The sequence below is a fragment of the Ictidomys tridecemlineatus genome, chromosome 5 (assembly GCF_052094955.1).
Source record: "Ictidomys tridecemlineatus isolate mIctTri1 chromosome 5, mIctTri1.hap1, whole genome shotgun sequence".
NCBI classification, from domain to species: domain Eukaryota; kingdom Metazoa; phylum Chordata; class Mammalia; order Rodentia; family Sciuridae; genus Ictidomys; species Ictidomys tridecemlineatus.
Window position 1 is genome coordinate 111545191 of NC_135481.1, and position 11430 is coordinate 111556620.

At 43.0% G+C, this 11430-nt stretch overlaps 1 long non-coding RNA gene across 1 annotated transcript; it reads left to right on the top strand.

Annotated features, from left to right (window-relative positions):
• The first annotated feature begins 5008 nt into the window (after positions 1 to 5008).
• On the top strand, positions 5009 to 11063 carry LOC144377570 (uncharacterized). The gene is made up of 3 exons (XR_013438563.1): positions 5009 to 5182; positions 7254 to 7314; positions 10816 to 11063. It is a non-coding gene; the product is annotated as an uncharacterized LOC144377570 (long non-coding RNA).
• Positions 11064 to 11430: the final 367 nt, after the last annotated feature.

Sequence of the window (11430 nt, forward strand, 5' to 3'; positions counted from 1 at the left end):
CACCTCCCACACTACACTCCTTCACAAGTGCTCCAGACAATGGTCCCCAAACCTCCTGCCATCCCTAGGATTACTGTACCCCCGAGGGGTTTGTGGACCCCACTTGGGAAGCCATCATTGGCCTTTGGCTAATGAATACCAGAGCCAGGACTCCAACCCACTCTAATCCCAAGGGGGAGGTTCCTGCCACTTACCACAACATCTAACAACTGCATGGTGAAGGGCTGATCAGAAAGCTGGGCCTGTTTTCTAACAGACATTAGAGAGTTGCTCACTTTAAGTGCATACAGCTCTTAGGATCATCTTCCTTCCTTCAAAGCTTTCAAACTTAAATATTTATGTAGACAGCAAGATAAAGTGAAGAGGCAGGCTGCATGGTGGCAGGGTGGAGGGAGGGGTATGCCTCATCCAAGTGACAGTCACTGCTCGGCCACATCTAGGTGCTGCCACCCAGAAATGCTGGCCTACCAGAGTGGCCTGATCTTGTGATTTTCTGAAACTCAGATTATTAAGTAATGATTTAAAATGTTGGCAAATAGTTCAAGTTCAACTGTGGCTATAGGCCAGCTGCAGCTATTAGTTTGCTGCCTCTGGAGTTTGTATGTGGGAGAGAAAATCTGAGCGAGATTGTGGGAGGAACGGGAAGAGAAACCACTGCAGGGCTGCCCAGCTGGGCACAGACCTGGCTAAGACAAACCGCCATGAGTCTTCCTCAGCCCCCCTCTAGGAGGAGGATCTGCTCATTGTCTACTCCTCTCAGTGTTCTCAACTCCACTGTCTTTCTTGGCTCTTAAGCCAGCTCGCATCTCTTGTTTTTTGCTCAAGAAATCTGCCCCCTCTCAAGCACTGATGAGGACTACACAGGTATCAAAGAAAATCAGAAAATCCGAGAGGTGGTCTAGTGCTTGCATAGCAGCTTTGTGATGTTTGCACACTCTGTTGACAAGGAGAATGTTTCTGGGTGGGTTTGGCAGAAGACTGGGCGTGGAAAACACAGTCCCCACCATCGCTGTCTGAAGCGCTCACTGCATCGCAGCTGTTAGACACAGGCCTGCCTGGAAATTGGGAAACGAACCAGAAATCATTTTACATCATTGAGCCTAAGCTTCTGCATCTATAAAACTGGGATAATAAAAATAGCTGTTTGTACTTCAGAGTATTGTTCCGAGAATCGAGTTGAGATAATGTGCAAGGTGGTGGTATTGTTATTACAAATCAGCCTGGGTTGGAGAAATTAAGAATGCATTTGAATTGCACAAAGTTGGGGGAGGAAACAAAACTAAAAAAAAAAAAAAAAATCCCAAGGACACTCCATGATGAAATTTCCAGTCATTTCAGGGTTCATTCCAACTGATGCAATGGATCACTTTTTTATTTTGTATAATTAAACCAATTTGAATAACAAGACACTTGAAATAGCAAGTCATATCAGAAAAGGTGGTGAGACCATGAAAAGTCCGTTTCCTTTATCTAAGTGATGATGGGGACAGCCCTTCTGGAAGAAAGACATGGGTTCTCCTTAGTTTTCAGGAATTCTGTTCAGGCGCTGGTCTGCTCCCAGAGAATCCCCTTTGCTCTTCACTTCTTTTTGGGAAACCGACAGAGGACTGTGGTGTCCGGGCCACGTGGAGTTCTAATCCAATGCAGCTATCAGAGCAGAGCAGGCACTCCCAAAACTCCTTTGGCTGGGAGAGTTGACTCCACAGAGATGACTGCCTTGTTGTTCTGTTTCATTCTTACTGTGTGCGTTTCATTCGGAATGGCACACAGATCCATGTACAAATAGATTCACAGAAGCAATTTTTGTAAGAGCAAACAACTTGAAGATGACATATATGCTCAACAATAGATGAATGGTTAAATAAATCATGTTTTGATGATGAAGGATTATGCAGCCATTAGACGTGTATTTACACAGCGGTTACCCCTGGGAACTGGTACCACTGCAGATGTCATTCTGCGGGCCTGCACAAAGGCAGAAAGGGAACATCTACTGCCTCATTTATAAGGCAGATAATACCACACAGGAGCATGACTTAAATAATGTAGCCTAGCAGTTCCAGGGTGGCGAGTCTCTGGCACCCAGGTTTGCAGCTGTCAGAGGTGGAGCGACTCACATCAGGCAGGCCCTCTGACAACCATCCGGAGGCGACAGATCCACAGACCCTGCATAATCCATGCACACTTGCATCTGGGAACCCCAGAAGTCACCAGGGCACGTTTTCTGAGGAGGCTACTGCTCTATCATCAGCTGTGCCATCCCGAGTGAGAAAAAAGATTATTTTATCTGAAAAAACTTCTTAAATGTAGGGATAAAAGTAGTCCTGGGCTGGCGCCCCTCCAACAGTAGACATAGCTGCACAGGCAGGTAAAAGCTGTCCAGTTCATCCCAGGTGCCTGACCACACCTCTCTGGTGTCAGGGATTGAGTGTGAGCCCAGGGCATTGATGGAGCCTTGGCAGCACCAGCAGAGTCCACGACGCCTGCACAGGCACAAGCTTGTGCAGGTGTGAAGCATGACCGCCCACCACCCCCATCCACCCCCACCCCCACCCCCCACCCCCATCCAGAAATCATCAAGGGAGATTTTAAGAAGGTGGGGAAAAGTACTAGGGAAACTGATGATTCTGTCTTTGCCTATAGGAAGTGGAGACTTGAAATCCAGGTTATATGTAAATGGGGAAAACTGAAGCACAGAGAATTTTGTTTCGTTTGTTTTCTTTATTTTGTCTTTTTTTTTTTAATCACTTGCCCAGGCTGTTTAAGTGACAGGACTGTGATTCTAACCCAGATCTTCCTTACTTCTGCTTGTTCAATTTTGCCATGAACCCTTTCAGGAAAAACATCCAAGGAATGTCAGTAATCCCATCAGACACAGAGAGAAACACACCAGGAAAATCGGCAGATTAAAGTCAGAATAATATTTTGGGCTGTGTTGTGGAGGTCTTTGTACTAATTTGGACAATAGTGACATGATCAGGGGTCAGCAAACCGTACCCTGTAGGCCAGCTCTGCTCACTGTCTGGTTTTGTTCTGAGTTAAGAATGGTTTCATGGCTGGGGATGTGGCTCAAGCAGTAGCGCGCTCGCCTGGCATGGGTGCGGCCCGGGTTCGATCCTCAACACCACATACAAACAAAGATGTTGTGTCCACCAATAACTAAAAAATAAATATTAAAAAATCTCTCTTTCTCTCTCCTCTCTCTTTAAAAAAAAAAAGAATGGTTTCATAAATGAATATTTGCAAACAATCAATCTGATGATAGGGGACTCTAAATTTGAATTCTACTTAAGGCGACTATTATCTCATGAAAAGGAATTCCATTCTTATTAGTAGAACTATGTAACAAAACATTATATTCAATTATTATATTTTGTTAAAAAATATTTTTTTAGTTGTAGTTGGACACAATAACTTTAATTAATTAATTAATTAATTTGTTTTTATATGGTGCTGAGAATCGAACCCAGGGCCTCGGAATGTGCTAGGTGAATGCTCTACTGCTGAGCCAGAACCCCAGCCCCTATTATATTTTTATTTCATCAATAAAAATTTGAGAAAATTTGGTTTGTCTCTTGTTACATAAGTATTGTTATGGTTTAGATGTGGTGTTCCCCCAAAAGCTCACATGTGAGACACTGCAAGAAGGTTGGGAGGAAAAATGATTGGGTTATAGCCTTAGCCTAACTAGTGAATCAATCCTTGATGGGATTAACCAAAGTGGTAGGGTGTGGCTGGAGGAGCTGGGAATTGGGGTGTGGCTATGGGGTATATATTTTGTATCTGGAGAATAGAATCTCTCTCTGCTTCCTGATCACCATGGGAGCTGTTCCCTCTGCCTCACCCTTCCTCCATGATGTTCTGCCATGTTATACCCAAGGAATGGAGCCGGCCTTCTATGGACTAAGATTTCTTAAACTATGAGCCCCTAAATAAAATTTTCCTCCTCTGTGGTTGTTCTGTTTGGGTCTTTTAGTCACAGCAGTGAAAAAGCTGACTAAAACAATTATTTATATGATATCCTTGGTTTTGTCTCTTGGCCTACAAAGCCTAAATATTTACTATCTTGTCCTTTACAGAAAAACATTGCCTAGCCCTGGAAAACAGTGATAGAAAAAAGTCAAGTATGATTTTTTAAATTACATACTCTTGCCAATAAAAATTTGGGGCATACATATACTATATGTACATAATTATTTAATATATATATAGTGTGCTACACTACCAATGTGTATAAGCAACATAATTAGGGCTATGAATATAAACAGGGCTATACAATCAAATTGCCTGAGTTCAAATCTTTGAACAGTCACCAGATTTAAGACACTGGGCAAATGTCCTAAACCCCATACCTCAGTTTCTTCATTAGAAAAATGGAGATAAGGGCTGGGGATGTGGCTCAAGCAGTAGCGTGCTCGCCTGGCATGCGTGCAGCCCGGGTTCAATCCTCAGCAACACATACAAACAAAGATGTTGTGTCGCCAAAAACTAAAAAAATGAATATTAAAAAAATTCTCTCTTTTTCTCTTTAAAAAAAAGAAAAATGGAGATAATAATAGTATGCATTTAATTGGATTGTGTGAGAATTAAATTAATTAATATATATAAAGTGTTAAGTAAGAATAATAGGGGCTGGGGGTATAGCTCAGTTGGTGGAATGCTTGTCTCACATGCACAAGGCTCTGGGTTCAATCCCCAGCACCACCACCACAAAAAAAAAAAAAAAAAAAAAGAATATTAGTATATTTCTTTTTGCTTTCTTTTTTTGGGGTGTAGGGTTTGGGGGGAGTCTGGGAACCCAGGGAACTTTACCACTGTCCTATATCCACAGCCATTTTTTAAAAATTTTGAGACAGGGTTTCACTAAGTTTCCCAGGCTGGCTTCAAATTTACAATCCTCTTGCCTCAGCCTCCTGAAGAGCAGGGATTTTAGGTGTGTGTCCCTGCACCTGGCCAATATTATCTTCAGTTCTTGCCATCAAGGAAGCTGTCAGCATTAGCGGAAGCAGGTCAATCTGCTCTTCTCCAGTCTCTGCCAAGCCCTTTCTAGGTTCAAGGGCAAGGGCCACAGGGGTCATAAAGATGAATCACAAAGGGAGCCTGTCCTTAGGCAGCTCTTGGCTGGAAGGAGCTTTGAAAAGAAGCGTGTGCAGAGGTGTTGCCAGTTTAGGACTTGCTGGAGGTGAGTAGGGGCAAATGCTCAAACCCACTGAGAACTGAGGATCAGGGATGGTGATGTTGGGGGAAGGACTGAAAATGAACAGGCACAGTCAGGGCATGGAGTCAGCATTTCAGGCAGAGGGATCTGCAAGAACATGAAGACACAGCCTTGGGGCTCCTGGGGACTGCAAATTCCCAGAGCCCAGAGCAAAGAGACTGGGAGGGAGAGAGTCACCAGCCAGACAACAGAGTCCTGTGCGCCAGTTCTTGGTGCCAGGATGACCCCGCTGGAGCCGGGAAATCACTGGTGGCTTTGAAACAAGGCAATGCCAGGATGAGATCTTTTTTTTTTTTCCCCCAGCAAGATCTGATCACATACTGAAGTAACTCTTTTCTTTTTAATAACACAAGCCAGCCTCCCAAACAGACCCTGATTATAGTGTCTTTCTGGTGCAATAAAACTTGGCAAGCCTTAAAAACTAAGCTCTTTTGTTTTAATTATTTTTAAATATTTTTTGGCAATTTTGAATCGATGTCACTAGAAGCTATTTGAATGGTACACTAATGAGCAATTTGATTGAGTTCCCTTCAGCACTGGATTTAATAACCTTGTCCTACATTTGCTGTCAGGGGGCTTGGATGTCTGCTTTTATCCTGAAAATGAAAACTTGTGGTTTTGGAACCTAATTTTGGATGGGAGTTTGCAGTGGTGGAAAAGGAGAGTATTTTCCCCGTAGCGGGTTTGGACCTTGGAGTTCGGTCCTCCCCTCCCTCCATCCTCTCTCTCATTCATTTACTGAATCAGTTGGTTGGCCTCTCTGTGAACAAGCGGATGTCTCTTTTTGAAAACTTTACTTTGATCTCTACAACTAAGATTAAAGTAACCGGTCCTTAGATAAAAAGATAACCCCGTACCCTGGAGGATGTGGCAGCCCCAAAGAATTTTGCTATGCTGCAGTTTTTGGGTTCTGGTTTTGATCTTCAAAGTCACATATATTTTCTGAAGAAAAACTACATTTACTATAGGGAAGTAATAAATATGAGGGGGGAAATGACCTTTTATCCAACCATCAAGAGACATCCTCTGTCTCCCAAAATATTTTGGAATATTTTCTTCCAGTACAGTTGCCCCTTTGTATCTTCAGAGGATTGGTTCCAGGAACCCTTTTGGAGAACACAATCTAAATTCTCAAGTCCCTCTTCTACAATAGCACAGCGTCTGCATCTAACCTGTGCACACTCCTCCTTGTGCACATTCATCTCTAGATTATTTATAATGCCTAATATAATGTAGGTGCAATGTAAATAGATGTCAATCTCTTCAAGTTCAGTACAGACACAAATTTTCCTTTCAAATATTTCCAAAGCACAGTTGGTTGAATTCAAGGCTATAGAACCTGCAGAAAGGGACAACTGTATTTTTATTCTTTTTAAAAAATTATTTCTAATATACCTGGGAATCCCACTAAACACAATATCATAGCCAGCCTTTTTTGGCTTAACATTGTGTTATAGGCATTTTCCTATGTTAGCAAATCTCTTAGTAAACATGATTGCAATGACTGCTTTAATTTCTGATGCTTTCTATAACTTAGATAGACACTCATTTCCTAACCACCATCAGTAATAAACTTTTATTTTTCTTTAGAATATTTCATCATTACAAACAACACTGGAGTGTAGAGTTTCCTGCCAAAATATATTTTGGTCACATTTCAGATTATTGTACTAGAATAGATTGAGAGAAGTTTGAATGGGTTTTCGATGGCTTTTTAAAAATGTTGGTAAACATAGATATATAGATACACATACATAAATAGATATTTTAACCACTTGTGAACTCATAAGCACTTAATACAATCACTTTATTGTATAACCATCAATACTGTTTCCAAAACATTTCATCATCTTCAGCATAAACTCTGTACTCACTGAACAGTAACTCCCACTTCCCTCCTCTTGCTCCTGGAAACCTCTATTCTACTTTAGATCTCTGTAAATTTGCCTATTCTTCATAGGGACACCATAGAAGCAGAATCACAATATTCTTCCTTCTGTTTTTGGCTTATCTCATTTAGCATATTGTCTTACAGGTCCATCCATGGAGTAGCATATATCAAATTTTCATTCCTTGTTGTGACTGAATATCTGATGGTATGTATTATTCAACACATTCTGTTTTCTCTTAATCTGTTGATGGGCATTTGGGTGGTTTCCACTTTCTGACTCCCATGAACAATGCTACAGTGAACATTGGTGTACAAGTTTCTGTTTTGAGTCCTGATCTGCTTTCCATTCTTTTGGATATATACCTAAGAGAAGAATTGCTGGATCATATGATAGTTTTATATCTAACTTTTTGAAAGAACTCACACCATTCTATAGAGACCAGAATTGGACATTATAGATAAAATTTGGATGTTATACACATAAAATGACTGAAAAGAAAACCCTAGGTCCTCCATCGAGATTTTGGCAAACAATGTCTTAAGTTAAAACAAAAGTTTGTATCATTTTATTTTATCTAAAATAAATGCTTATGTCTCATTTTCATTTTTTTTTTCCATTTTAACTAACATTTTGTTAAACAGCCGGTCTCAAACCGGGCTTCAGTTAGAAAAATGACACACGTACCAAAATGGAGTCTTGTGAAAGTGCTTTAAGGAAAACGTTCAGCACTTATGTGGAGGCCTTGGGAGTGCACCCTGCAGTGTTCAGTTCTGAGAAATAGAGGAAACAGGGAAAGTAGCTCCATTTTCATTTATCTGTTCAAAAATATTTATTAAGAAAGTGTCAGGCTGGGGCTGAAGCTCGGTGGTAGAGCGCTTACCTCACCCTTGGGAGGCACTGAGTTGGATCCTCAGCACCACATAAAAATAAATAAGTAAAGAAGAAATTGTGTCTGTTAAAAATACATATTATTTTTAAAAGAAAGAAAGTGCCACGGTGAGAAAAGCCCTGATCCACACATGAATGAGTGTTAACCAAGCCAAGGGGAATCAGGAGGCACATCCAAGGCTGTGTAGTGTTAATTTCCAGACGACTTGAGAATGAGTAATTTCACTCAAAGACTGGGGCAATTCTGGAGGGCCATGGGCTGAGGCCCAACTTTCTGAAGGTTGAGGGATTTCAGCCTGAGTATTGGTTTCCTTGTGCTATTATAAGAAATTGTTATATTCCCTAGAAATTGTAAGTCTGCAACGGGGTCTTATGGGTTCGAATCAAGGTGTCAGCAGGGGGCTGTCCCTCTGTAGAGGCTCCAGAGGAAATCTGTTCCCTTGCCCTTTCTCCAAAGACCACTCCCCAGCCTCTGCTTCCTCATCACATCTCTCTTCTCTGACCCTCCTGTTTCCATCTTATAAGGACCCTGGGGGTGACATTGGGCCCACCCAGAAACCCAAGAATCCTCTCCCCATCTCAAGATCTTTAACCTCCGAAGTCCCTTTTTCCATGCGATGTGACATAATTACAGGTTACAGGGGTTAGGACAGGGACATCTTTAGGGAGACCATTACATTGCCTGCCACACTGGGTAAGTTCTGGAAAAGCAGAGAAGGAAATTGTGATAGAAAGAGAGTGTTGAGAATATGTGTCCACTTGACTGCCAGCAGGCAAGCACACTTTCTTATCTGGAAGGAATTCCAAGATAAAATGTGAGCCAGATCCGTCTCTTCCCTGAAAGAGGTGCCCGAGCCAATGTGGCGATATGGTGTTCCCACTCTTCGTTTTAACTGAATCATTTCACTTTCACTTAGTTACTCTTGGACTTGTGTTTAGGGACCTAATTAGCCACAGTCACATGAAGCCAGTCATTGTGGTTACTGCAGGGACATTGTTAAGATGAATTCCACTCCACTGCACCCTTCACAAGGTGAAGTTCCTCTTAGGCCTCAATACCAGGAATACCATCCATTCTATTGAGCATGGCGATTCCTGTAATCAGATATTTCCCAACCCTCTTACTGTGATCTGTGAGGTCGAGGCCTTAGATATCTGTCTGTGGGTCCACCCCTCATCCCTTCAGGTGAACTTTGTTGGGCATGTAGGTTTTACATCTTTTTTTTTTTTCCAACATTTTTTTAGTTGTAGATGGACACAATACCTTTATTTTTATGTAGTGCTGAGGATCAAACCCAGTGCCTCACATGCACAAGTCTTGCGCTCTACCATTGAGCCACAATCCCACTCCAGGTTTTGCATCTTTAGTTCAGAAAGATCTTCAGGCATCCAGTGCCCCACCCCCACTTTCAACACAATCTACATGTCGGGTTCAGTCTAGGGGAGGGACCCATATTCGTGGACCTGCCCTAAGCACATTTATATCTCCACCACATCAGAGGATGTGGTTTACCTCACACTTAGAGAACAAAAAAAAGGAAAGATCCAGAAATCAGCAAGTCTCCAGGCCCTGACCCAGATATCCTACTGTAGGCAAGCAAGAGAGAAAAAGCAAAAGAATATATTCTTTGGAGTTCCTTCCTGGGGAATAGAGATGTCTGTTGCTTTCATGGCAACTTGACAGCAGAGATGACAGCAGTGATGTTTCTTTCGATTAATTAAAAAAAAAAAAAAGTGTAAGAAACATGTGTTCCTGAGTTGGGGCCTCGGAGGCTCTGCCTCCAGATCTTTCCATGGCTCATCACTACAGCATCATTCAGGGTTCAGCTCAGCCATCACTTCTTAGAGTCACTAGTCACTTTTGTGACCCTTCAAATCTAGCACAGGGGCTGGGGTTGAGGCTCAGTGGCAGAGCACTTGCCTCTCATGTACTAGACCCTGGGTTCGATCCTCAGCACCACATAAAAATAAATAAATAAAATAACTACAACTAAAAAAATTATTTTTTTTTAAATTGAGCGCAGCCTCCTTCCACCCACACCATATCCACCACTCTGTCTCATCACCCTGCTTTACTGTCTGCAGAGCACAGACCACTATCTAAAACGATCTCTGCTTGTTGGCTGCCTGTCATCTTCCCCCTACTGAAATGCAATTTCCACAGTCATAAGGAGCTTCCCTGCACTGCTCTTTGCAATCTCCCCGTGCTCAGCAGGCTCTCTAGCACAGAGGATGGCTTCCCGTGCCCACTGCTGGATGGGTGAGGGGTGCTGCCCGGGCCAAGGCACCAGCCCCTGAATGCCCATATCTATTCAGTTCCAAGCATTAAGTGTCCCTCTCTTCCCATCCCTTATCCGCCCCAACCCCCACCTCTAGCACTACCGATCAGCCCTCAGACAATTCTGATAATGACTCCTCTGTCTGCCCCACTCTCTGTCCCATCCTGCCACCTAGCATTCCTCCGGAATCTTCCTTGCCGCTTCCCTGTCCGCCTTACCTTCTGTGACACTCGACTCAAACCCATGGGATGATTCCCAGGATGACAGAGAAGGGGGCACCCCGCCCCCTCCCCATGGCAGGAATACATTGGAATGAGCGTGGGAGCAAGGACACAAACTGGGAGCAAAGAAATGCTTTCTCCCACTCCTTTGTCTGACTCTGTACTTACAATATTTAATTCTCTGTGTCAAATATTGTTAAGGGAGATCAGAGATTTGTGCTTATCAGGGGAGTTTTGGAAGTTTTTAAAAGTTAAGGATTTCAAAGCTAAGTGGTTTTAAAGTTAAGAGATCCATCAGTTCTCCCTCTTTTTAACAGGTCCTGAGAGCTCACTGTTGGTGCCTTCACCCTTCTGACCCACGCCTTGGGAAACTGCTGCTCTCCTTAAGGGCTGGCTCGAAGGCCTCTCCTGGGCCACCTTCCCCTTCCCCGGCACTCTCTATGCCCCATAGTACTAGGCCCACAACTCGAATGGGTCAATATTTTGTACTTATTTGGATCATCCATCAGATCAGGTAGCCCTTGAGGGCAAGACTCTGAATAAACACTTTTTAATAAATAAAGAATCTAGACCTCACTGAGTTCCCCTGAACCATGGGAATGAGCTGGGCATGGTGGTGCACACCTGTAATCCCCAGCAACCTGAGAGGCGGAAGCAGGAGGATTGCAAATTCAAAGCCAGCTTCAGCAACTTAGCGAGGCCCTGTCTCAGAAAATAAAAGGCTGGGAATGTGGCTCAGTGGTTAAGCACCCCTGAGTTCAATCCCTCTATCACACCCCCACAAAAGGGAATGATTTCAGGGTCCAAATCAGGGCCGCACCTACAGGTATCTGCAGTTCAGGGGACCCACTTTGAAAGGCAGAGGCCCAAAGAGATCTAGCAGTTTGCTAAAATATAGATGTACACAGGTCTTGTCATCCGATCCCCTCTCT